Here is a 25,492-nt window from a genome sequence, read left to right as displayed (position 1 = left end):
ACCTTCTTGCAGCTGAACACCACCTCTCCCGATTTTGATTATGTATGGACCGGCATTTTTACCTTTTCTAACACATTTTTCAGCAATTATGGTTGGAGATTCACACCTACTCACAGCCGAACAACTCCGCTACCGCATTTGATGGTGTATAGTCGGGCATTCTCACCCTTTCTCATCAGCTTTTTGCAAATTATGATCTGACATTCACACCTACTTCCAGTCGAACAGCTCTGCTCCCGCTTTTGATTATGTTTGGTTAGATATTCGAACCTTTTCTTAACTGCTTTTTACAAACTTTGGTCGGACGTTCACAATATCTTGCAGCCGAACACCTCCGCTTCCGCTTTTGATGGTGTATATTCGGGCATACGAACCTTTTCTTACCCGCTTTTTACAAACCAAGGTCGGACTTTCACACCTTCTCTTAGCTGAACAACTCCGCTCCCTCTTTTGATTGTGTACAGTCGGGTAATTTAACCTTTTCTTACCCGCTTTTTACCATCTATGGTCGGACATTCACACCGTCTTACAGCGGAACACCTCCGCTCCCTCTTTTGATGATGTATGGTTAGGCATTCGCACCTTTTCTTACCCATTTTTCAGTAATTATGGCTAGACATTCACACCTTCTTGCAGCTGAACACCTCCTCTCCCGCTTATGATCATGTGCAGTTTGATATTCGAAAATTTTCTTTCATGTTTTCTAGCAATTATTGATGGACATTCAGACCGTCTTGCAGCTGAACACCTCCGCTCCCACTTTTGATGGTGTATAGTCGGGCTTTCGAGCCTTTTCTTCCCCGGTTTTTACAAATTATGGTTGGACATTCAGACCTTCTTGCAGCCGAAAACCTCCACTCCCTCTTTTGATCATACATTGTCGGGCATTCGCACCTTTTCTTACCTGCTTTTTACAAACCATGGTCGGACTTTCACACCTTTTAGTAGCCGAACAACTCCGCTCCCGCTATTGATTGTGTACAGTCGGGTATTTTAACCTTTTCTTACCCGCTTTTTACCAACTATGGTTGGACATTCACACCTTCTTACAGCAGAACACCTCCGCTCCCTGTTTTGATTATGTATGGTTTGACATTCGCACCTTCTCTCACCCGCCTTTTACTATGGTCGGCCATTCACAGCTTCCTCTCCACCATACTTGTATGGTGGGATATTCACACCCACTTGCATCCGAAGACCTCCGCCCCCACTTTTGTTGATATTTAGTCGGTCATTCGCACCTTACCCGCTTTTGGCAAACTATGGCCTTCTTGCAGCCAAACACCTCTGATCTCGCTTTTGATGATGTAAGGTTGGGCATTCAGACCTTGCTTCACCTGCTTTTCACCAAATATAGTCGGACATTCACACCTTCTTGCAGCCGAACACTTCCGCTTTTAGTGTTCTATGAGGCATTCACATATTTTTTTTCACCGTATTTTATAGATTATGGTTGGAAATTCTCCCCCAATACAGTGTTCCCGTGGTGTTTGTGGCTGCCTTGTCTTTTGCACAGAGTAAAAGACAAGGCAGCCATCGAATAGATTGTTTCTACTTGGTCAGCCGAGGAGCAGGGGGGGGGGGCAAGCGTCTCAACCAAGCAAAGCTCACCAAGTAGGAACAATCGGGCCCTTTTCGATGGCTGCAACACCTGAAAGAGATATTGATGCGAGACCCGATCAAATGCTTTTTCAAAGTCTAAATTTAAGATGACAAGCCGGGTGTTTCTGTCTCTAGCGTAATCAATGATGTCTCGAATCAGTACGAGGCTGTCGGTGAGTTGTCTCCCTGAGATGGCACAAGCTTGGTCTGGGTGAATTACCTCCTCTAAAACAGAGGACATCCGTGTCGCTAAAACCTTGCTAAAAAGTTTACAGTCAAAGTTTAAAAGTGTGATGGGCCTCCAATTCTTTAGGTCAGTCTTATCATTTTTTTTATAAAGTAGAGTCACTATTCCCACTCTAAAACTGTCAGGCAGTCGGTCGAGTTTTTCAAAATCTTTAAAAACATCTAAAATGTCTGATGATAAAAGGTCCCAATAGGTCAGATAGAATTCTGCAGGAAGCCCGTCTAAACCCGGAGCTCGACTTCTCTTAAAACCTGTTAGGCATTTTTTTAACTCTAAAGCAGTAAAATTCTGTGTCAAGTGTGCATTCTCTTTTACGGTTTTGTCAACGAATTTTAAGATTTCTGCCGATGTTTCCAAGTGCACTGGTTTCTCTTTGTACATGTTACTATAAAAGGTATGTACAGTTTCAATCATCTCTTGTGTGGATTTTGTTAAAAACCCATCTTCTCTTTTTAGATTTTGAATACACTCCTTTTTATTTATAACTTTCTTTCTTTTTCACCTTCCTCAATTTCCTGCTCCCTGCTTCTTACAAAAATTCCTTTACTCTTTATTTCTGCTAAAACTGACATTTCCTTTTTGACATCTTTGATTTCTTCTTTAAAGTCTATGCCACACTGATTTAGTTTAAAGTAGCGCTGTAAGCGTTTATGTAGTCCCATCATACATCTATTCTCTTTCCTTTTTTTACGTTTACCTTGCTGTTTAAAAAAAGTCTGGGTCGTTTCCTTCACCATTTCCCACCATTGTGCATGTGTTTCGTAGAGGTCTTGAAGGGTCTGCCACTCTTTATAACATTCCCTGTACTGACTGACTATGATTTCATCCTCCAACAGGGAACAGTTGAGTTTCCACAGACCACTTCCTACCGTCACACCAGAAGGGGGTGAAAGGGTGCAGGAGAGCATAAGGTGGTCTGAAAAGAAAACAGGGGTTAATCTAACATCAGTGGGTGGGCAATCTCTAGTAAAGAAATAATCAATGCGAGAGGCTCTGGTGCCATCATGACTAAACCAGGTGAAGCCCTCCTCTCTGGGATGCATGGTTTTAAAACAGTCAGTAAACTTAAAATCCCTGCATATGCCCTGAAGTAAAATCGAAGTCTTATCCACTTTAAAATCTACCCCTGCTCTTTTTCTATCTTTCCTGCTCAAGATACAGTTAAAATTCCCTCCTACAACTAAAGGTACTTGCCCTAGCATGTAAAGCTGTATATCTTCTAAAAGGTCATACCTTTCATTTTTTCCATTGAAACCATAAATATTTAAGAGGTTAAAGTCTTGCCCCATAAAATTCAAGTGTGCTAAAAGTGCCCGTCCGTCTCTCACCACTGTGCTACCTTTCACCAGAACATGCGGATTTTTAATTAGAATGGCCACACCATCATTTTTATTTTGATTTGAGCCACTCCATATCGATAAATGGGGCCACATTTCCTCCCATTGTCTATGGTTTTTTAAAAAAGGTAGTCCACATTCTTGTATTAAAAACACATCTGATTTTATGGAGTCTAAGAAGGATAAAATACTCTGGGCTCTTGTCTTTGATTTCACACTTCTCACATTTAGTGTTGAGAAGGTGAGAACCATTAAAAGCATAAAGGAAAGTAGGTATGTCATTTTCGTTTTTCTAAGTTATCAAAACAAATTACACACAGGTTATTTCTTGGGAAACTAGCTCTTCCTTCATTTCTTTAGGTGAAAAGTGAGTAGGGTGATCTATATTTCCTTTTCGGACTCTCGGTGTTGGCCTCTGATGCAATGTTGCATTTAACTTTGAGTCCCTGAGGGTTGATTGCAGAGCTGAAGTTAAAAAGGAGACCTCATTTGGTGAGTCGGAGGGGAAGACTCTAGGTTCTTCCACTGAAGAACTGTCTGAAAGGGACCTAACCCTTCCCCTCTTCTCTGATACCACTGGGGAATCAGAGGCTCAGATGCCGTCCTCTTCGGCTGTTGACCTTCGGGGAGGTGAGTATCTTCACTAGACTCACCTGTCTGCTCTTCCTCCTCATTTAGCGTAGCTCCACCCTCTGCCTGTGAATTCTCACAGACTTCAACACTGAGTGGTGAGGCCTCTACAGGCCCCTCCCCTTTTTGCTCCTCACTTCCAATCCAAGCTTTTGGCGGGAAGTTTGAATTTATTGGGTCAACCTCTTCACTTTGTTCACCAACTGCCACCTTTGGTCCTTCTCTTTGTTGGCTTGACTGTGGCTTTACCATCTTTAATTTGTTGGCAAAAGATTTAGGGCAATCTCTGAAGAGGTGATTTAATTCTCCACAGAGATTACATTTCCTGCCATTTGGACACTCTCCAAAAGTTTGCCCAATTTCTCTGCTCTTCCCATATAACACCTTGGTACAAGCCTCAACCAGGTGCCCATGCTCACCACACTTGCGGCAGAACTTGGGCTGCCCCTGGTAGTGGATGTAACCTCGGTTTTCAAGGTGGCCAGAGTGTCGCCCACCCGCTGCACTGAGCACTCTTCAGCCCTTTTAAATGGTATAACTTTGCACTCCCGCACGCTCCAGCAAGCACCATTCAAGCAACAACTTTGCACTCCAGCTTCGAACATCGGCACAGTCGCAACAAGTAAGGCGACTCTACTCAGAGAAGTCACTCTGCACAGTAAGAAGATTTCTTTTGCACAGACAGAAAGGGCTTCACCCGCAAAGGTAAAGCCTGCCAAAAATAGAAACAACTCATTAGTGCTGCTCTCCACAGAAATCTTTAGTAAAAGGCGAAAGACTTGTACGTTATGAAGAGAAACCAGAGTACGATTATCCGTCACTGCGGGAGCAGGGCATCAGGCTAGTTGGCATAGCCACCTTCCCCATGGTGAGCTTTGCTTGGTGGAGACGCTTGCTCCCCCCCCCCTTGCTCCTCGGCTGACCAACTAGGAACAATCGGGCCCTATTCGATGGCTGCCTTGTCCTTTACTCTGTGCAAAAGACAAGGCAGCAACAAAAACACCACGAGAATCCCGTATTGAGGCTTTGTTCTGATCGCTCATTCGGTGTCGCGTTTCTTTCAAGCAATTCTCCCGGTTAGCCCACACTCGGCTCGCTCCCATAGCCGTGTTAAAGTCTACTTCGCATTCACTCTCTTTTCTCAGCAGACTCTTGGGATTTTATCTATAAAATGAATTCCTTCACTCAAACTATGTGAAAACTGCTTTGTCCTTAATATTTACCATGTCTAGAAAGATTTAAACAAAAAAAAACAACGTTGTACTTTGCAGTAAAAGAAAGAGCAAATCTAAAGTTTCAGGAATCCGAGAATAAGCTTACTTTCATGAGTTCTTCACGATTTCGGATTTTGCTATAAAATGAATTCCTTCACTCAAACTAAATTAAAACTGCTAAACCGCTAATCTGTTATATGTAAGGCAGATGTCAAATTCACCGAAATAGGATCAAAGGGTATTCGGCCAATCGAGCTGTAAAAGCTTCGGTAAAAGAGTATAAGTTGAAGAGTTTGTGAATAAAGGTGTGCGCACACATAGTGTGCTGTACGAAAATAGGCAGGGAGCAATGCCGGCTGGGGTATATGTTCTTGTATGTTGTCTGACTGTTTGATTTGAATGTGTTGTGTAAGTGTCCTGTTGAATGTTACATGTTTGGGCTTTGACACGCTTCACTGTGGTTGTTAACTGTGTGGTGTGTCCTGAAATGTTATATGTTTGGGCTGTGTGACATGCTTAATGCTTGTCAGTAGGTACCCACTTATTCATATATAGCAACTGACAACATAAGAAGTCCGGACATACTTTGATAGTAGTTGTAGAAGTATCCTTATTGATAATAGATCACTAATTCATAGTGATAGAACAGTAGATGAACAGGTGCTTGCACATGTCTCACGAAAATAAAATGGGTGTATGATTGCTGACGGCAGAGCAATACTGCCAAACTTATGAGTTCTTGTGGCAAACTTGATTCAGTGTCTTGACGTGTATACGCTGTTTCGCTGACTTGATTGTCACAAGAAACAAAGTGTGTTTGATAAGATCCGACCATTTTATTACGGGAGGATCAGTATGTATGGATTCTGATGTGACTGATAAACCCATTCGTATCTTAAGCATAATCTAATACGTGAGACAACGCCCTGGCACACGATAAAAAAAAAAAAAGAGAGAGAGCGGTTTTGTGTCCCCACAGTCCATAATGTAGAAAAGAGAGAAAAAAGCCTTTCTGATTTGGTGTGTGTACTCATAGTGCAGAGTGTAGAGAAAAGAAAGCCGTTTTGGTGTCACGGGTGTTGTGACTTACACACACACATTTCTAAATTGAGAAAGGAAATTATTTTAGAGGAAGCACTAGAGTTTAGATCCCACATTTGTTGATAGGCATTCATTTATTTCTTCACTTCTGATGAAGTTTCAACAATAAACAACAAACTTTGTATTATGAGAAAGAACCAGACTCATTCTTCAGGAATCCGAAAATAAGCTCTATTTTATGAGTTATGCACGAATTCGGATTCTCCTATAAAACGAATTCATTAACTCAAACCAAGTTAAGACTGCTTTGTCCTTCATATTTATTCATGTCTAATCAAGTTTCAACGATAAACAACGTTGTACTTTGTAGAATGAGAAAGAACTTCTTGAGCAATAAGCATCTCTCGACATATGACGAAATACAGATTTTGCTATAAAATTAATTCCTTCTATCAGCCTGACTTAAAACTGTTTGTCCTCCTTATTTATCCACTTCAAATCAAGTTTCAACAATTAAAAAAAATTTGTAGTTTGAGAAAGAACAACTTAATCTTCAGCAATCAGTATAAAAAGAGGTGCAAATGCCAACCATACATACCTAAAAGGTGGAGCGGAAGTATTCAGCTGCAAGTAGGTGTGAATGTTCGACCATAATTTGTAAAAAGCGGGTAAGAAAAGGTTCGAATGCCCGACTATATATTAACAAAAGCGGGAGGAGAGGTCTTCGGATGAGAGTGGGTGAGAATTTCCAACCATAATCTATAAAATACGGTGAAAAAAAATATGTGAATGCCTCATAGAACACTAAAAGCGGAAGTGTTCGGCTGCAAGAAGGTGTGAATGTCCGACTATATTTGGTGAAAAGCAGGTGAAGCAAGGTCTGAATGCCCAACCTTACATCATCAAAAGCGAGATCAGAGGTGTTTGGCTGCAAGAAGGCCATAGTTTGCCAAAAGCGGGTAAGGTGCGAATGACCGACTAAATATCAACAAAATTGGGGGCGGAGGTCTTCGGATGCAAGTGGGTGTGAATATCCCACCATACAAGTATGGTGGAGAGGAAGCTGTGAATGGCCGACCATAGTAAAAGGCGGGTGAGAGAAGGTGCGAATGTCAAACCATACATAATCAAAACAGGGAGCGGAGGTGTTCTGCTGTAAGAAGGTGTGAATGTCCAACCATAGTTGGTAAAAAGCGGGTAAGAAAAGGTTAAAATACCCGACTGTACACAATCAATAGCGGGAGCGGAGTTGTTCGGCTACTAAAAGGTGTGAAAGTCCGACCATGGTTTGTAAAAAGCGGGTAAGAAAAGGTGCGAATGCCCGACAATGTATGATCAAAAGAGGGAGTGGAGGTTTTCGGCTACAAGAAGGTCTGAATGTCCAACCATAATTTGTAAAAACCGGGGAAGAAAAGGCTCGAAAGCCCGACTATACACCATCAAAAGTGGGAGCGGAGGTGTTCAGCTGCAAGACGGTCTGAATGTCCATCAATAATTGCTAGAAAACATGAAAGAAAATTTTCGAATATCAAACTGCACATGATCATAAGCGGGAGAGGAGGTGTTCAGCTGCAAGAAGGTGTGAATGTCTACCCATAATTACTGAAAAATGGGTAAGAAAAGGTGCGAATGCCTAACCATACATCATCAAAAGAGGGAGCGGAGGTGTTCCGCTGTAAGACGGTGTGAATGTCCGACCATAGATGGTAAAAAGCGGGTAAGAAAAGGTTAAATTACCCGACTGTACACAATCAAAAGAGGGAGCGGAGTTGTTCAGCTAAGAGAAGGTGTGAAAGTCCGACCTTGGTTTGTAAAAAGCGGGTAAGAAAAGGTTCGTATGCCCGAATATACACCATCAAAAGCGGAAGCGGAGGTGTTCGGCTGCAAGATATTGTGAACGTCCGACCAAAGTTTGTAAAAAGCAGTTAAGAAAAGGTTCGAATATCTAACCAAACATAATCAAAAGCGGGAGCAGAGCTGTTCGACTGGAAGTAGGTGTGAATGTCAGATCATAATTTGCAAAAAGCTGATGAGAAAGGGTGAGAATGCCCGACTATACACCATCAAATGCGGTAGCGGAGTTGTTCGGCTGTGAGTAGGTGTGAATCTCCAACCATAATTGCTGAAAAATGTGTTAGAAAAGGTAAAAATGCCGGTCCATACATAATCAAAATCGGGAGAGGTGGTGTTCAGCTGCAAGAAGGTCTAAATGTCCATCAATAATTGCTAGAAAACATGAAAGAAAATTTTCGAAAATCAAACCACACATGATCATAAGTGGGAGAGGAGGTGTTCAGCTGCAAGAAGATGTGAATGTCCACCCATAATACCTGAAAAATGGGTAAAAAAAAGGTGCGAATGCCCAACCATACATCATCAAAAGCAGGAGTGCATGTGTTCGGCTACAAGAAGGTGTGAACGTCCAACCAAAGTTTGTAAAAAGCAGTTAAGAAAAGGTTCGAATATCCAACCATACATAATCAAAAGCGGGAGCAGAGCTGTTCGACTGCAAGTAGGTGTGAATGTCAGATCATAATTTGCAAAAAGCTGATGAGAAAGGGTGAGAATGCCCGACTATACACCATCAAATGCGGGAGCGGAGTTGTTCGGCTGTAAGTAGGTGTGAATCTCCGACCATAATTGCTGAAAAATGTGTTAGAAAAGGTAAGAATGCCGGTCCATACATCATCAAAAGCGAGAGAGGTTGTGTTCGGCTGCAAGTAGGTGTGAATGTCCAGCCATAATTACTCACAAATGGGTAAGAAAAGGTAGTATTGCCAGACCATATATGATCAAAACAGGGAGCGGAGGTGGTTCAGCTGCAAGAAGGTTTGAATGTCCGACTAAAGTTCAAATATATTAACAAAAGCGGGAGGAGAGGTCTTCGGATGAGAGTGGTTGAAAATTTCCAACCATAATGTATAAAATGCGGTGAAAAAAAGGTGTGATAGAACACTAAAAGGTGGAGCGGAAGTGTTCGGCTGCAAGAAGGTGTGAATGTTCGACTATATTTGGTGAAAAGCAGGTGAAGCAAGGTCTGAATGCCCAACCTTACATCATCAAAAGCGAGATCAGAGGTGTTTGGCTGCAAGAAGGCCATAGTTTGCCAAAAGCGGGTAAGGTGCGAATGTCCGACTAAATATCAACAAAATTTGGGGCGGAGGTCTTCGGATGCAAGAAGGTGTGAATGTCCGACTATATTTGGTGAAAAGCAGGTGAAGCAAGGTCTGAATGCCCAACCTTACATCATCAAAAGCGAGATCAGAGGTGTTTGGCTGCAAGAAGGCCATAGTTTGCCAAAAGCGGGTAAGGTGCGAATGACCGACTAAATATCAACAAAATTGGGGGCGGAGGTCTTCGGATGCAAGTGGGTGTGAATATCCCACCATACAAGTATGGTGGAGAGGAAGCTGTGAATGGCCGACCATAGTAAAAGGCGGGTGAGAGAAGGTGCGAATGTCAAACCATACATAATCAAAACAGGGAGCGGAGGTGTTCTGCTGTAAGAAGGTGTGAATGTCCAACCATAGTTGGTAAAAAGCGGGTAAGAAAAGGTTAAAATACCCGACTGTACACAATCAATAGCGGGAGCTGAGTTGTTCGGCTACTAAAAGGTGTGAAAGTCCGACCATGGTTTGTAAAAAGCGGGTAAGAAAAGGTGCGAATGCCCGACAATGTATGATCAAAAGAGGGAGTGGAGGTTTTCGGCTACAAGAAGGTCTGAATGTCCAACCATAATTTGTAAAAACCGGGTAAGAAAAGGCTCGAAAGCCCGACTATACACCATCAAAAGTGGGAGCGGAGGTGTTCAGCTGCAAGACGGTCTGAATGTCCATCAATAATTGCTAGAAAACATGAAAGAAAATTTTCGAATATCAAACTGCACATGATCATAAGCGGGAGAGGAGGTGTTCAGCTGCAAGAAGGTGTGAATGTCTACCCATAATTACTGAAAAATGGGTAAGAAAAGGTGCGAATGCCTAAACATACATCATCAAAAGAGGGAGCGGAGGTGTTCCGCTGTAAGACGGTGTGAATGTCCGACCATAGATGGTAAAAAGCGGGTAAGAAAAGGTTAAATTACCCGACTGTACACAATCAAAAGAGGGAGCGGAGTTGTTCAGCTAAGAGAAGGTGTGAAAGTCCGACCATGGTTTGTAAAAAGCGGGTAAGAAAAGGTTCGTATGCCCGAATATACACCATCAAAAGCGGAAGCGGAGGTGTTCGGCTGCAAGATATTGTGAACGTCCGACCAAAGTTTGTAAAAAGCAGTTAAGAAAAGGTTCGAATATCTAACCAAACATAATCAAAAGCGGGAGCAGAGCTGTTCGACTGGAAGTAGGTGTGAATGTCAGATCATAATTTGCAAAAAGCTGATGAGAAAGGGTGAGAATGCCCGACTATACACCATCAAATGCGGTAGCGGAGTTGTTCGGCTGTGAGTAGGTGTGAATCTCCAACCATAATTGCTGAAAAATGTGTTAGAAAAGGTAAAAATGCCGGTCCATACATAATCAAAATCGGGAGAGGTGGTGTTCAGCTGCAAGAAGGTCTAAATGTCCATCAATAATTGCTAGAAAACATGAAAGAAAATTTTCGAAAATCAAACCACACATGATCATAAGTGGGAGAGGAGGTGTTCAGCTGCAAGAAGGTGTGAATGTCCACCCATAATACCTGAAAAATGGGTAAAAAAAGGTGCGAATGCCCAACCATACATCATCAAAAGCAGGAGTGCATGTGTTCGGCTACAAGAAGGTGTGAACGTCCAACCAAAGTTTGTAAAAAGCAGTTAAGAAAATGTTCGAATATCCAACCATACATAATCAAAAGCGGGAGCAGAGCTGTTCGACTGCAAGTAGGTGTGAATGTCTGATCATAATTTGCAAAAAGCTGATGAGAAAGGGTGAGAATGCCCGACTATACACCATCAAATGCGGTAGCGGAGTTGTTCGGCTGTGAGTAGGTGTGAATCTCCAACCATAATTGCTGAAAAATGTGTTAGAAAAGGTAAAAATGCCGGATCATATATCATCAAAAGCGGGAGAGGTTGTGTTCGGCTGCAAGTAGGTGTGAATGTCCAGCCATAATTACTCACAAACGGGTAAGAAAAGGTACTATTGCCAGACCATATATGATCAAAACAGGGAGCGGAGGTGGTTCAGCTGCAAGAAGGTTTGAATGTCCGACTAAAGTTCAAATATATTAAAGAAAGCGGGAGGAGAGGTCTTCGGATGAGAGTGGTTGAAAATTTCCAACCATAATGTATAAAATGCGGTGAAAAAAAGGTGTGATAGAACACTAAAAGATGGAGCGGAAGTGTTCGGCTGCAAGAAGGTGTGAATGTCCGACTATATTTGGTGAAAAGCAGGTGAAGCAAGGTCTGAATGCCCAACCTTACATCATCAAAAGCGAGATCAGAGGTGTTTGGCTGCAAGAAGGCCATAGTTTGCCAAAAGCGGGTAAGGTGCGAATGTCCGACTAAATATCAACAAAATTTGGGGCAGAGGTCTTCGGATGCAAGTGGGTGTGAATATCCAACCATACAAGTATGGTGGAGAGGAAGCTGTGAATAGCCGACCATAGTTTGGAAAAAGCGGGTAAGAAAAGGTTTGAATACCCGAACATACACCATGAAAGAGGGAGCGGAGGTGTTCCGCTGTAAGACGGTGTGAATGTCCGATCATAGTTGGTAAAAAGCGGGTAAGAAAAGGTTAAAATACCCGACTGTACACAATCAAAAGAGGGAGCGGAGTTGTTCAGCTAAGAGAAGGTGTGAAAGTCCGACCATGGTTTGTAAAAAGCGGGTAAGAAAAGGTTTGTATGCCCGAATATACACTATCAAAACCGGACGTGTAGGTGTTCGGCTGCAAGAAGGTGTGAACGTCCGACCAAAGTTTGTAAAAAAGCAGTTAAGAAAAGGTTCGAATATCTAACCAAACATAATCAAAAGCGGGAGCAGAGCTGTTCGACTGCAAGTAGGTGTGAATGTCAGATCATAATTGCTGAAAAATGTGATAGAAAAGACTAGAATGCCGGACAATACATCATCAAAAGCGGGAGAGGTGGTTTTTCGGCTGCAAGTAGGTGTGAATGTCCAGCCATAATTACTCACAAACGGGGGAAGAAAAGGTAGTATTTCCAGACCACACATGATAAAAACAGGGAATGGAGGTGGTTCAGCTGCAAGGTGTGAATGTCTGACTAAAGTTTGTAAAAACCGTGTAAGACAAGGGGCGAATGCCCGACAATGTATGATCAAAAGAGGGAGCGGAGGTTTTCGGCTGCAAGGTCTGAATGTCCAACCATAATTTGTAAAAATCGGGGAAGAAAAGGCTCGAAAGCCCGACTATACACCATCAAAAGCGGGAGCAGAGGTGTTCAGGTGCAAGAAGGTCTGAATGTCCGACCAATAATTACTGAAAAATGGGTAAGAAAAGGTGCGAATGCCAAATCATACATCATCAAAAGCAGGAGCGGATGTGTTCGGCTACAAGAAGGTTTGAATGTCCAACCATAATAAGTAATAGGTGGGTAAGAAAAGGCTCGAATGCCCAACTATACACCATCAAAAGCGGAAGCGGAGGTGTTCGGCTGCAAGACGGTGTGAACGTCCAACCAAAGTTTGTAAAAAGCATTAAGAAAATGTTCGAATATCCAACCAAACATAATCAAAAGCGGGAGCAGAGCTGTTCGACTGCAAGTAGGTGTGAATATCAGATCATAATTTGCAAAAAGCTGATGAGAAAGGGTGAGAATGCCCGACTGTACACTGTCAAATGTGGGAGCGGAGGTGTTCGTCTGTGAGTAGGTGTGAATGTCCGACCATAATTGCTGAAAAATGTGTTAGAAAAGGTAAGAATGCCGGACCATATATCATCAAAAGCGGGAGAGGTTGTGTTCGGCTGCAAGAAGGTGTGAATGTCCAGCCATAATTACTCACAAACCGGTAAGAAAAGGTACTATTGCCAGACCATATATGATCAAAACAGGGAGCGGAGGTGGTTCAGCTGCAAGAAGGTTTGAATGTCCGACTAAAGTTTGTAAAAAGCGGGTAAGACAAGGTGCGAAAGCCCAACCGCACATGATCATAAGTGGATGAGAAGGTGTTCGACTGCAAGTAGGTGTGAATGTAAGATCATAATTTGTAAAAAGCGGGTAAGAAAAGGTAAGAATGCCCAATCATAAATTATCAAAAGCGGCAGCAGAGTTTCGGCTGGTATTTATCAATGTCTAGATAGATTTCAACAAAAAACAACGTTGTACTTTGCAGTAAAAGAAAGTGCAAATCAACAGTTTTAGGAATCCGAGAATAAGCTTATTTTCATGAGTTCTGCACGATTTTGGATTTTATGTATAAAATGAATTTCTTCACGCAAACTAAGTTAACACTGCTTTGTCCTTCATATGTACCCATTTCTACATATATTTCAAGCATAAACTTCCTCATATTACCCTGAATGAGAAAGAGCCACACTTGTGATTAAGCCATACCTCCCTTTTGAGGAGTTCTGCATGATTTGGGATTTTATCTATAAAATTAATTCCTTCACTCAAACTATGTTAAAACGGCTTTTACCTTCATATTTATCAATGTCTCGATAGATTTAAACAAAAAAACAACGTTGTACTTTGCAAAAAAGAAAGAGCAAATCAAAAGTTTTAGGAATCCGAGAATAAGCTTATTTTCATGAGTTCTGCACGATTTCGGATTTTATGTATAAAATGAATTCATTCACTCAAACCAAGTTAAAACTGCTTTTTCCTTCATATTTATCAATGTCTAGATCGACTTCAACAAAGAACAACATTGTATTTTGCAGTAGAAGAAAGAGCAAAACTGAAGGATCAGGAATCCGAGAATAAGCTTCTTTTCATACGTTCTGCATGATTTGGGATTTTATGTATAAAATGAATTCCTTCAATCAAACTAAGTTAACACTGCTTTGTCCTTCATATGTACCCATTTCTACATTTATTTCCAGCATAAACTTCCTCATACTACCCTGAATGAGAAAGAACCACACTTGTGATTAAGCCATACGCCCCTTTTGAGGAGTTCTGCATGATTTGGGATTTTATCTATAAAATCAATTCCTTCACTCAAACTATGTTAAAACGGCTTTTACCTTCATATTTATCAATGTCTCGATAGATTTAAACAAAAAAACAACGTTGTACTTTGCAGTAAAAGAAAGAGCCAATCAAAAGTTTTAGGAATCCGAGAATAAGCTTATTTTCATGAGTTCTGCACGATTTCGGATTTTATGTATAAAATGAATTCATTCACTCAAACCAAGTTAAAACTGCCTTTTCCTTCATATTTATCAATGTCTAGATCGACTTCAACAAAGAACAACATTGTATTTTGCAGTAGAAGAAAGAGAATAAGCTTATTTTCTTATGGGCAAGTGGGAACTGCTTTGTCCTTCATATTTATCAATGTGTAGATGGATTTCAACTTCTTCTACTGCAAAGTCCAATGTTTTTCTTTGTAGAAGTCGATCTAGACATTGATGAATATGGAAGGACAAAGCAGTTTTAACTTGGTTTGAGCAAAGCAATTCATTTTATAGCAAAATCCTAAATCGTGCAGAACTCATGAAAGCAGGCTTATACTCGGATTCCTGAAACTTTAGATTTGCTCTTTCTTTTACTGCAAAGTACAATGTTGTTTTTTTGTTTAAATATTTCTAGACATGGTAAATATGAAGGACAAATCAGTTTTAACATAGTTTGAGTGAAGTAATGCATTTTATAAGCAAAATCCCAAATCATGCAGAACTCACGAAATGCTTTTTCTCGCTTTTCACTGCTTTTTACAAACTTTGGTCGGACGTTCACACCTTCTTGCATCCGAACACCTCCGCTTCCGCTTTTGATGATGTATATTCGGGCATTCGAACCTTTTTTTACCCTCTTTTTACAAACCATTGTCGGACTTTCACACCTTCTTGCAGCCGAACACCACCTCTCCCGCGTTTGATGATGTATGGTCCAGTATTCTTACCTTTTCTAACATATTTTTCAGCAATTATGGTTGGACATTCACACCTACTCACAGCTGGACACCTCCGCTCCCGCTTTTGATCATACAATGTCGGGACATCGCTCCTTGTCTTACCAGCTTTTTACAAACTTTAGTCGAACATTCACACCTTCTTGCAGCTGAACACCTCCGCTCCCGCTTTTATTGATGTATAGTCGGGCTTTCGAGCCTTTTCTTACCCGGTTTTTACAAACTATAGTCAGACATTCACACCTTGCAGCTGAACCTCCGCTCCCTGTTTTGATCATGTATGGTCTTGCAATACTACCTTTTCTTCCCCCGTTTGTGAGTAATTATGGCTGGACATTCACACCTACTTGCAGTCGAACAGCTCTGCTCCCGCTTTTGATTATGTTTGGTTGGATATTCGAACCTTTTCTTACCCGCTTTTTACAAACCATGGTCGGACTTTCACACCTTCTTGTAGCCGAACAACTCCGCTCCCGCTATTGATTGTGTACAGTCGGGTATTTTAACCTTTTCTTACCCGCTTTTTACCAACTATGGTCGGACATTCACACCGTCTTACAGCGGAACACCTCTGCTCCCGCTTTTTATGGTGTATAGTCGGGCATTCGAACCTTTTCTTACCTGCTTTTTACAAACTATGGTAGGACATTCAAACCTTCGTGTATCCGAAAACCTCCGCTCTCTCTTTTGATCATACATTGTCGGACATTCGCACCTTTTCTTACCCGCTTTTTACAAACCATGGTCGGACTGTCACACCTTCTTGTAGCCGAACACATCCGCTCCCGCTATTGATTGTGTACAGTCGGGTTTTTTAACCTTTTCTTACCCGCTTTTTACCAAGTATGGTCAGACATTCACACCTTCGTACAGCGGAACACCTCCGCTCCCTCTTTTGATGGTGTATGTTCGGGTATTCAAACCTTTTCTTACCCGCTTTTTCCAAACTATGGTCGGCTATTCACAGCTTCCTCTCCACCATACTTGTATAGTTGGATATTCACACCCACTTGCATCCGAAAACCTCCGCCCCAAATTTTGTTGATATTTAGTCGGACATTCGCACCTTACCCGCTTTTGGCAAACTATGGCCTTCTTGCAGCCAAACAACTCTGATCTTGCTTTTGATGATGTAAGGTTTGGCATTCAGACCTTGCTTCACCTGCTTTTCACCAAATATAGTCGGACATTCACACCTTCTTGCAGCCGAACACTTCCGCTCCACCTTTTAGTGTTCTATCACACCTTTTTTTTTCACCGCATTTTATACATTATGGTCGGAAATTTTCAACCACTTTCATCCGAAGACCTCTCCTCCCGCTTTTGTTAATATATTTGAACTTTAGTTTGACATTCAAACCTTCTTGCAGCTGAACCACCTCCGCTCCCTGTTTTGATGATATATGGTCTGGCAATACTACCTTTTCTTACCTGTTTGTGAGTAATTATGGCTGGACATTCACACCTACTTGCAGTCGAACACAACCTCTCTCGCTTTTGATGATGTATGGACCGGCATTTTTACCTTTTCTAACACATTTTTCAGCAATTATGGTCGGAGATTCACACCTACTCACAGCCGAACAACTCCGCTCCCGCATTTGATGATGTATAGTCGGGCATTCTCACCCTTTCTCATCAGCTTTTTGCAAATTATGATCTGACATTCACACCTACTTGCAGTCGAACAGCTCTGCTCCCGCCTTTGATTATGTTTGGTTGGATATTCGAACCTTTTCTTCACTTCTTTTTACATATTTTGGTTGGACGTTCACACCTTCTTGTAGCCGAACACTTCCACTCCTGCTTTTGATGATGTATGGTTGGGCATTCACACCTTTTTTTTGCCCATTTTTCAGGAATTATGGGTGGACATTCACACCTCGCAGCTGAACACCTCCTATCCCACTTATGATCATGTGCGGTTTGATTTTCGAAAAGTTTCTTTCATGTTTTCTAGCAATTATTGATGGACATGTAGACCTTCTTGCAGCTGAACACCTCCGCTCCTGCTTTTGATCATACATTGTCAGGCATTCGCACCTTGTCTTACCCACTTTTTACAAACTTTAGTCGAACAGTCACACCTACTTGCAGCCGAACACCACCTCTACCGCTTTTGATGATGTATGGTCCAGCATTCTTACCTTTTCTAACACATTCTTTAGCAATTATGGTCGGACATTCACACCTACTCAGAGCCGAACACCTCCGCTCCCGCATTTGATGGTCTATAGTCGGGCATTCTACAGCGGAAAAGACTCATTCTTATGTTTGGTTAGATATTCGAACCTTTTCTTAACTGCTTTTTACAAACTTTGGTCGGACGTTCACAATTTCTTGCAGCCGAACACCTCCGCTTCCGCTTTTGATGGTGTATATTCGGGCATACGAACCTTTTCTTACCCGCTTTTTACAAACCAAGGTCGGACTTTCACACCTTCTCTTAGCTGAAAAACTCCGCTCCCTCTTTTGATTGTGTACAGTCGGGTAATTTAACCTTTTCTTACCCGCTTTTTACCATCTATGGTCGGACATTCACACCGTCTTACAGCGGAACACCTCCGCTCCCTCTTTTGATGATGTATGGTTAGGCATTCGCACCTTTTCTTACCCATTTTTCAGTAATTATGGGTAGACATTCACAACTTCTTGCAGCTGAACACCTTCTCTCCCGCTTATGATCATGTGCAGTTTGATATTCGAAAATTTTATTTCATGTTTTCTAGCAATTATTGATGGACATTCAGACCGTCTTGAAGCTGAACACCTCCGCTCCCACTTTTGATGGTGTATAGTCGGGCTTTCGAGCCTTTTCTTCCCCGGTTTTTACAAATTATGGTTGTACATTCAGACCTTGCAGCCGAAAACCTCCGCTCCCTCATTTGATCATACATTGTCAGGCATTCGCACCTTGTCTTACCCGCTTTTTATAAACTTTAGTCAGACATTCACACCTTGCAGCTGAACCACCTCCGTTCCCTGTTTTGATAATGTATGGTCTGGCAATACTACCTTTTCTTACCGGTTTGTGAGTAATTATGGCTGGACATTCACACCTACTTGCAGCCGAACACCACTTTTCCCACTTTTGATGATGTATGGTCCAGGATTCTAGTCTTTTCTAACACATTTTTCAGCAATTATGGTTTGATATTCACACCTACTCACAGCCGAACACTTCCGCTCCCGCATTTGATGGTGTATAGTCGGGCATTCTCACCCTTTCTCATCAGCTTTTTGCAAATTATGATCTGACATTCACACCTACTTGCAGTCGAACAGCTCTGCTCCCGCTTTTGATTATGTTTGGTTGGATATTCGAAACTTTTCTTCACTGCTTTTTACAAACTTTGGTCGGACGTTCACACCTTCTTGCAGCCGAACACCTCCGCTTCTGCTTTTGATGGTATATATTCGGGCATTCGAACCTTTTCTTACCCGCATTTTACGAACTATGGTCGGACATTCAAACCTTCTTTTAGCCGAACACATCCACTCCTGCTTTTGATGATGTATGGTTGAGCATTCGCACCTTTTCTTACCCATTTTTTACAAACTATGGTCGGACATTCACACCTTCTTGCAGCTGAACACCTCCTCTCCCGCTTATGATGATGTGTGGTTTGATATTCGAAAATTTTCTTTCATGTTTTCTAGCAATTATTGATGGACATTCAGACCTTCTTGCAGCTGAACACCTCCGCTCCCGCTTTTGATGATGTATAGTCGGGCTTTCGAGCCTTTTCTTCCCCGGTTTTTACAAAATTATTGTTGGACATTCAGACCTTCTTGCAGCCGAAAACCTCCGCTCCCTCTTTTGATCATACATTGTCGGGCATTCGCACCTTCTCTTACCCGCTTTTTACAAACCAGGGTCGGACTTTCACACCTTTTAGTAGCCGAACAACTCCGCTCCCGCTATTGATTGTGTACAGTCGGGTATTTTCACCTTTTCTTACCCGCTTTTTACCAACTATGGTCAGACATTCACACCTTCTTACAGTGGAACACCTCCGCTCCCTCTTTTGATGGTGTATGTTCGGGCATTCGAACCTTTTCTTACCCGCTTTTTACAAACTATGGTCGGACATTAAAACCTTCTTGTAGCCGAACACATCCACTCCTGCTTTTGATGATGTATGGTTGGGCATTCGTACCTTTTCTTACCCATTTTGCAGTAATTATGGGTGGACATTCACACCTTTTTGCATTTTAACACCTCCTCTCCCGCTTATGATCATGTGCGGTTTGATATTCGAAAATTCTCTTCCATGTTTTCTAGCAATTATTGATGGACATTCAGACCTTCTTGCAGCTGAACACCTCCGCTCCAGCTGTTGATGGTGTATAGTCGGGCTTTCGAGCCTTTTCTTCCCCGATTTTTACAAATTATGGATGGACATTCAGACCTTCTTTCAGCCGAAAACCTCCGCTCCCTCTTTTGATCATACATTGTCGGGCATTCGCACCTTTTCTTACCCGCTTTTTACAATTCATGGTCGGACTTTCACACCTTTTAGTAGCGGAACAACTCTGCTCCCGCTATTGATTGTGTACAATAGGGTATTTTAACCTTTTCTTACCTGCTTTTTGCCAATTATGGTTGGACATTCACACCTTCTTACAGCGGAACACCTCCGCTCCCTCCTTTGATGGTGTATGTTCGGGCATTCGAACCTTTTCTTACCCGCTTTTTACAAACTATGGTCAGACATTCAAACCTTCTTGTAGCCGAACACATCCACTCCTGCTTTTGATGATGGGTATTCAAACCTACTTGTTGCCCGCTTTTCATTAATTATGGGTGGACATACACACCTTGTCGCAGCCAAATACCTCCGCTCCCTGTGAGGATCATGTATGGTTGAGCATTCGTACCTTTTCTTACCCATTTTGCAGTAATTATGGGTGGACATTCACACCTTCTTGCATTTGAACACCTCCTCTCCCGCTTATGATCATGTGCGGTTTGATATTCGAAAATTCTCTTCCATGTTTTCTAGCAATTATTGATGGACATTCAGACCTTCTTGCAGCTGAACACCTCCGCTCCAGCTGTTGATGGTGTATAGTCGGGCTTTCGAGCCTTTTCTTCCCAGATTTTTACAAAATATGGATGGACATTCAGACGTTGTTTCAGCCGAAAACCTCCTTACATTGATCAAAAGATCAATGTATGATCTTTTGATCATACATTGTCGGGCATTCGCACCTTTTCTTACCCGCTTTTTACAAACCATGGTCGGACTTTCACACCTTTTAGTAGTGGAACAACTCTGCTCCCGCTATTGATTGTGTACAATCGGGTATTTTAACCTTTTCTTACCTGCTTTTTGCCAACTATGGTCGGACATTCACACCTTCTTACAGCGGAACACCTCCGCTCCCTCCTTTGATGGTGTATGTTCGGGCATTCGAACCTTTTCTTACCCGCTTTTTACAAACTATGGTCAGACATTCACACCTTCTTGCAGCCGAACACTTCCGCTCTACCTTTTAGTGTTCTATGGGGTATTCACACCTTTTTTTTCACCGCATTTTATAGATTATGGTTGTAAATTCTCACCCACTCTTATCCGAAGACCTCTCCTCCTGCTTTGGTTAATATACAGTCGGGCATTCGAACCTTTTCTTACCCGCTTTTTACAAATTATGGTCGAACATTCACACCTACTTGCAGCCGAACACCTCCGCTCCCGCTTTTGATGGTGTATAGTCGGGCTTTCGAGCCTTTTCTTCCCCGGTTTTTACAAATTATGGTTGGACATTCAGACCTTGCAGCCGAAAACCTCCGCTCCCTCTTTTGATCATACATTGTCAGGCATTCGCACCTACTTGCAGCCGAATACTTCCGCTCCACCTTTTAGTGATGTATGGTTGGCATTTGCACCTTTTCTTACCCTTTCTTACCCTACTGATTGCTTAAGATTAAGTTGTTTTTTCTCAAACTACAACATTTTTTTAATTGTTGAAACTTGATTTGAAGTGGATAAATAAGGAGGACAAACAGTTTTAAGTCAGGCTGATAGAAGGAATTAATTTTCGTCATATGTCGAGAGATGCTTATTGCTGAAGAAGTTCTTTCTCATTCTACAAAGTACAACGTTGTTTATCGTTGAAACTTGATTAGACATGAATAAATATGAAGGACAAAGCAGTCTTAACTTGGTTAGAGTTAAGGAATTCGTTTTATAGGAGAATCCGAATTCGTGCATAACTCGTAAAATAGAGCTTATTTTCGGATTCCTGAAGAATGAGTCTGGTTCTTTCTCATAATACAAAGTTTGTTGTTTATTGTTGAAACTTCATCAGAAGTGAAGAAATAAATGAATGCCTATCAACAAATGTGGGATCTAAACTCTAGTGCTTCCTCTAAAATAATTTCCTTTCTCAATTCAGAAATGTGTGTGTGTAAGTCACAACACCCGTGACACCAAAACGGCTTTCTTTTCTCTCTTTTCTCTACACTCTGCACTGTGAGCACACACACCAAATCAGAAAGGCTTTTTTCTCTCTTTTCTACATTATGGACTGTGGGGACACAAAACCGCTCTCTCTTTTTTTTTTTGATTGTGTGCCAGGGCGTTGTCTCACATATTAGATTATGCTTACGATACGAATGGGTTTATCAGTCACATCAGAATCCATACATACTGATACTCCCGTAATAAAATGGTCGGATCTTATCAAACACACTTTGTTTCTTGTGACAATCAAGTCAGCGAAACAGCGTATACACGTCAAGACACTGAATCAAGTTTGCCACAAGAACTCATAAGTTTGGCAGTATTGCTCTGCCGTCAGCAATCATACACCCATTTTATTTTCGTGAGACATGTGCAGGCACCTGTTCATCTACTGTTCTATCACTATGAATTAGTTTATCTATTATCAATAAGGATACTTCTACAACTACTATCAAAGTATGTCCAGACTTCTTATGTTGTCAGTTGCTATATATGAATAAGTGGGTAGCTACTGACAAGCATTAAGCATGTCACACAGCCCAAACATATAACATTTCAGGACACACCACACAGTTAACAACCACAGTGAAGTGTCAAAGCCCAAACATGTAACATTCAACAGGACACTTACACAACACATTCAAATCAAACAGTCAGACAACATACAAGAACATATACCCCAGCCGGCATTGCTCCCTGCCTATTTTCCTACAGCTCACTATGTGTGCGCACACCTTTATTCACAAACTCTTCAACTTATACTCTTTTACCAAAGCTGCTACAGCTCGATTGGCCGAATACCCTTAGATCCTATTGCGGTGAATTTGACATCTGCCTTACATGTAACAGATTAGCGGTTTAGCAGTTTTAATTTAGTTTGAGTGAAGGAATTCATTTTATAGCAAAATCCGAAATCGTGAAGAACTCATGAAAGTAAGCTTATTCTCGGATTCCCGAAACTTTAGATTTGCTCTTTCTTTTACTGCAAAGTACAATGTTGTTTTTTTTTTTGTTTAAATCTTTCTAGACATGGTAAATATGAAGGACAAAGCAGTTTTAACATAGTTTGAGTGAAGGAATTCATTTTATAGATAAAATCCCAAGAGTCTGCTGAGAAAAGAGAGTGAATGCGAAGTAGACTTTAACACGGCTCTGGGAGCGAGCCGAGTGTGGGCTAACCGGGAGAATTGCTTGAAAGAAACGCGACACCGAATGAGCGGTCAGAACAAAGCCTCAATACGGTGTTCCCGTGGTGTTTTTGTTGCTGCCTTGTCGATTGCACAGGGGCAAGCGTTTCAACCAAGCAACGCTCACCATGGGGAAGGTGGCTATGGCAACTAGCCTGATGCCCTGCTCCCGCAGTGACGGATAATCGTACTCTGGTTTCTCTTCATAACATACAAGTCTTTCGCCTTTTACTAAAGACTTTCGTGGAGAGCAGCACTAATGAGTTGTTTCTATTTTTGGCAGGCTTTACCTTTGCGGGTGAAGCCCTTTCTGTCTGTGCAAAAGAAATCTTGTTACTGTGCAGAGTGACTTCTCTGAGTAGAGTCGCCTTACTTGTTGCGATTGTGCCGATGTTCGAAGCTGGAGTGCAAAGTTGTTGCTTGAATGGTGCTTGCTGGAGCATGCGGGAGTGCAAAGTTATACCATTTAAAAGGGCTGAAGAGTGCTCAGTGCAGCGGGTGGGCGGAGGTGCAACGTGACACTCTGGCCACCTATGGCCATAAAAAGAACACTGCTACAAGTGCGCATTGTGCCAGCAAGGGCCCTCGGACCTGAAACAGTGGACAGTTATCGCTTCTCGGCCTTTTTGGCTAAGATCAAGTGTAGTATCTGTTCTTATCAGTTTAATATGTCCTCTATACGAGGACTACATATTAAATGGATTTTTAAGAATAGGAGTTGAAAAAGAAGCTTTGCTCCGTTCACTCCAAGCATCCACCCAGTACTGCAGTGCCGCTGGGAACGGTGCGCTCTTCTCTGCTCTTGTGAAAAAGCAAACAGCGGTGCAGGATGGAAGTTTCAGGGAGCCCAAGATTAAACTTTCTTTTAATCTGCTGAGAAAAGAGAGTGAATGCGAAGTAGACTTTAACACAGCTCTGGGAGCGAGCCGAGTGTGGGCTAACCGGGAGAATTGCTTGAAAGAAACGCGACACCGAATGAGTGGTCAGAACAAAACATCAATACGGTGTTCCCGTGGTGTTTGTGGCTGCCTTGTCTTTTGCACAGAGTAAAAGACAAGGCAGCCATCGAATAGGGCCCGATTGTTCCTACTTGGTCAGCCGAGGAGCAAGGGGGGGGGGAGCAAGCGTCTCAACCAAGCAAATCTCACCAAGTAGGAACAATCGGGCCCTATTCGATGGCTGCAACACCTGAAAGAGATATTGATGCGAGACCCGATCAAAAGCTTTTTCAAAGTCTAAATTTAAGATGACAAGCCGGGTGTTTCTGTCTCTAAGTAATCAATGATGTCTCGAATCAGTACGAGGCTGTCGGTGAGTTGTCTCTCTGAGATGGCACAAGACTGGTCTGGGTGAATTACCTCCTCTAAAACAGAGGACATCCGTGTCGTTAAAACCTTGCTAAAAAGTTTACAGTCAAAGTTTAAAAGTGTGATGGGCCTCCAATTCTTTAGGTCAGTCTTATCATTTTTATCAGAAGTGAAGAAATAAATGAATGCCTATCAACAAATGTGGGATCTAAACTCTAGTGCTTCCTCTAAAATAATTTCCTTTCTCAATTTAGAAATGTGTTAGAAAAGGTAAAAATGCCGGTCCATACATAATCAAAATCGGGAGAGGTGGTGTTCAGCTGCAAGAAGGTCTAAATGTCCATCAATAATTGCTAGAAAACATGAAAGAAACTTTTCGAAAATCAAACCGCACATGATCATAAGTGGGATAGGAGGTGTTCAGCTGCAAGGTGTGAATGTCCACCCATAATTCCTGAAAAATGGGCAAAAAAAAGGTGTGAATGCCCAACCATACATCATCAAAAGCAGGAGTGGAAGTGTTCGGCTACAAGAAGGTGTGAACGTCCAACAAAAATATGTAAAAAGCAGTTAAGAAAAGGTTCGAATATCCAACCAAACATAATCAAAAGCGGGAGCAGAGCTTTTCGACTGCAAGTAGGTGTGAATGTCAGATCATAATTTGCAAAAAGCTGATGAGAAAGGGTGAGAATGCCCGACTATACATCATCAAATGCGGTAGCGGAGTTGTTCGGCTGTGAGTAGGTGTGAATCTCCGACCATAATTGCTGAAAAATGTGTTAGAAAAGGTAAAAATGCCGGTCCATACATCATCAAAAGCGAGAGGGGTTGTGTTCGGCTGCAAGTAGGTGTGAATGTCCAGCCATAATTACTCACAAACGGGTAAGAAAAGGTAGTATTGCCAGACCATATATGATCAAAACAGGGAGCGGAGGTGGTTCAGCTGCAAGAAGGTTTGAATGTCCGACTAAAGTTCAAATATATTAAAGAAAGCGGGAGGAGAGGTCTTCGGATGAGAGTGGTTGAAAATTTCCGACCATAATGTATAAAATGCGGTGAAAAAAAGGTGTGATAGAACACTAAAAGGTGGAGCGGAAGTGTTCGGCTGCAAGAAGGTGTGAATGTCCGACTATATTTGGTGAAAAGCAGGTGAAGCAAGGTCTGAATGCCAAACCTTACATCATCAAATGCGAGATCAGAGGTGTTTGGCTGCAAGAAGGCCATAGTTTGCCAAAAGCGGGTAAGGTGCGAATGTCCGACTAAATATCAAAAAAATTTGGGGCAGAGGTCTTCGGATGCAAGTGGGTGTGAATATCCAACCATACAAGTATGGTGGAGAGGAAGCTGTGAATAGCCGACCATAGTTTGGAAAAAGCGGGTAAGAAAAGGTTTGAATACCCAAACATACACCATCAAAAGAGGGAGCGGAGGTGTTCCG

At 42.0% G+C, this 25,492-nt stretch overlaps 3 non-coding genes across 3 annotated transcripts; 2 read left to right on the top strand and 1 right to left on the bottom strand.

Annotated features, from left to right (window-relative positions):
• Window positions 1–4,510: 4,510 nt before the first annotated feature.
• Window positions 4,511–4,624, bottom strand: LOC140280640 (U5 spliceosomal RNA). Its single transcript, XR_011909578.1, has one exon. It is a non-coding gene; the product is annotated as a U5 spliceosomal RNA (small nuclear RNA).
• Window positions 4,625–22,934: 18,310 nt separating this feature from the next.
• Window positions 22,935–23,048, top strand: LOC140280674 (U5 spliceosomal RNA). The gene has a single exon (XR_011909609.1). It is a non-coding gene; the product is annotated as a U5 spliceosomal RNA (small nuclear RNA).
• Window positions 23,049–23,356: 308 nt separating this feature from the next.
• On the top strand, window positions 23,357–23,542 carry LOC140280537 (U2 spliceosomal RNA). The gene has a single exon (XR_011909495.1). It is a non-coding gene; the product is annotated as a U2 spliceosomal RNA (small nuclear RNA).
• Window positions 23,543–25,492: the final 1,950 nt, after the last annotated feature.

Source organism: Leuresthes tenuis, unplaced genomic scaffold, assembly GCF_036924035.1.
Source record: "Leuresthes tenuis unplaced genomic scaffold, fLeuTen1.0.hap1 SCAF_21, whole genome shotgun sequence".
In the NCBI taxonomy this organism is placed as follows: domain Eukaryota; kingdom Metazoa; phylum Chordata; class Actinopteri; order Atheriniformes; family Atherinopsidae; genus Leuresthes; species Leuresthes tenuis.
Note: the sequence above shows the minus strand (reverse complement) of the source record. Positions and strands in the feature narration are given on the sequence as shown.